The sequence below is a fragment of the Morus notabilis genome, unplaced genomic scaffold (genome assembly GCF_000414095.1).
Source record: "Morus notabilis unplaced genomic scaffold, ASM41409v2 Scaffold97, whole genome shotgun sequence".
Taxonomy (NCBI): Eukaryota; Viridiplantae; Streptophyta; class Magnoliopsida; order Rosales; family Moraceae; genus Morus; species Morus notabilis.
In genome coordinates this window covers 344,134-346,874 of record NW_010357090.1, presented here as the reverse complement: position 1 = coordinate 346,874, position 2,741 = coordinate 344,134, and positions in this window count along the sequence as shown.

The window sequence follows — 2,741 nt, the reverse complement described above, 5'->3', positions numbered from 1 at the left end:
TCAAAAGTGGTCGAGTTTTCGTGGTCGGTGTCGTACTCCTAACATCGTGAGAAGAAAGTAAGTATTTGTTAATAATTTATTCAATATAAATGTTAATTTGGTCATTGATTATACTATATTCATATACATTTGAACTATTATACAGTCTACCACAGGGACTCAACAGCCGATGTCTGTCATCGATAACTGGGGGGACATGCATCATCGTGGGGATACTTGGGTTAATCCCCAAGCTGAGCAGACTTTTATAAGTATAATCGTAATGTTTAATTATATTTTTTTATTTAAATCGCATTATGTATTTAATTATTTTTCTTATAATATCTATAGCATCAGATGGAGGGAGAAAGAGAAACGCAGATTCAGACGTAATTTGTTGCTTTTGGATCATCCACGGCAGGAGCAGTTAACGAGGTGGATATTATGGAGTAGTTTCTGGGCACCCGCAGAGGACACAAGACTGGAGTGGGTCGCACACTCCCACAATGGTTTATCGAGGGGATGCGTCGTCATCTGGCTCACACTCGATAAGATCTTCTACGATACATTCAGACCCACACGTAGAAGAGTACTTGCAACAGAGTTACCAACAAAACCTCCAGCAATACGAGAGCGTTAGAATGATGCAAGACTTCATCACTCAAATGCACCCCAACATGACCTTCCCAGCGGTTTCTCCTCTTGTGCCGTATCTCCGTCTAGGTCATCCGCCTCCAAATCCTTTAGATGATAACAACAATGATTCTAGTGATGCTGCTAATTTAGGAGATTAGATTTTTATTAATGTAACAATTTTTATTTCCGGCCAACAAATAGGTTTAAGCAGCCGGTGTCTTACCTGCAGTTCCTACAACACGAACAAACCTAATAAGCTTTCGCTCAACAAATAACAGTAGGCCATAATACATGCAAATAATAATGTACACCCATATATGCATTCATTTCATACATCCTAATACCCTTCCTAAACATTCAAAGTGTTCATCATATTATGCTTTCTTTTCTTTCGTATTATGCTCTCTTTTCTTTCGTTTCATACTTCTTGACATCTTTCACTTTTGTGTCGTTCATTTTTCCTAGCTTTTACTTGTTATGGGCCCCAAACCATTGTACTGTTGCGCGCATAATAAGTGAGGAATGGGGTAGCTAACCAAAACTAACTCACTCACAGTTCCATTCATAATCATAATAACCTTCCTCGTGAAGGCCAGTACAAACAATATTATTAACTTCTTATCGTTTGCCATCTTTATTTATTCATCATCTTACTGTCATTATTTCATATTATGACAGTAATTTTAATCTTTTCATCTTACTGTCATCATTTCATATTATGACAGTAATTTTAATCATATTCGTACATCTTTGAGCATTCTTACTAATTTCTAATGAAATTGGACTTTGTTCAAATGTTTAACTTTTGTTGACTTTGACTTTGACTTTATCGCAGATTAAAATTCTACTGCTAATACAAGTCCATAAGCACATTCAAAGCAACAAACAGGTTTCAAGAAACTTCTTTCACTTAATGACGTACAATGAAATCATCTTATGCACAGATTTCGGCAACACAAAGAAATAGTCTTGTTCGTGGTATAGACATAGAAAAACTACTGTACTTACAGGAGTTCTGCTAAGGTCACGGCTTTCAAGTCTTTGGAAACCTTTCTTCATTGATCGCCTATTGGTCCTGTCATATAAATTTCTGATAATTAGATTTACAATCCAAGATCAATAACTGAAACACAATTTGATCCAAATTCGTGGTTTTGTAAATGTTATTTTCTTAAAGTGTGTATGTCGTTTCTAAACTGCTTAAAGAGATCTATGTTGGTCTCCGGATCGAATCCGGATGCGGAAGCGCGGTGGTGCGGGAAAGAGGCGGATCGTGTATAACAAAAATTTTCATAAAACTTTTGAGATACTCTATAGATTATATTAATTTATGCACGAATAAATTAATCTCATTAACTTATATATATCAAGAACTCAATCAGGAAAAATACCTGGAAGCCGACTCGGATGATAACTTGAGTTCTTTGACCACGAACAGTCCTTGCTCCAATCTTTGTGTTTAGAAAACCAATATCTTCCACGTCAATTTCTAGAATCCACGAAGACGTGTGTGTGGACACACATGAGACAAAACGGGTTACAATAAACACTCGAATTTCCACAAACACCAACGCATGCACGATGTGGAATTTTTGGAGAAAAAAAATTTTTCCTTCCTCTCTCTCTTGAGAATTTCGGCCAGCCTTAACTCTTAGGGCTGAAAAATTGTTTCCAAAATTTCTATAGAGAAATTTCGGCTACCTCTAAAATTAGGGCAAAAAACCATTCTGAAAATTGTCTCAAAAATAGTATTTATAGAGTAGAAGTCAAACTTCTAGAAGGAATCCAATCTCTATCTCTAAGATAAAGCTTGTTAATTATCGCCTATTTGAATTTTAAACAAAATCTCCTCTTTTCCTCTATCCTATATGGCCGGCCATTCTAAGGGGATTCTCATCCCTGTGTGGCACCAATATCAGATACGGAAGGAAGAGAAAATCATCTTTTATCCTGTATCTAATTTTGACTCAAATTCAAATTCCAATTTAAGTCAAACTTAAATTAATTTGAATTCTAAATTGAACAACTTATCAAATAAGTTTAAATGGATAAATCTAGATGTGTTCAAATTCAAATTTAAAAAATCACATTATTTAAATAATAATTAATTCTCAACTAATTATTTT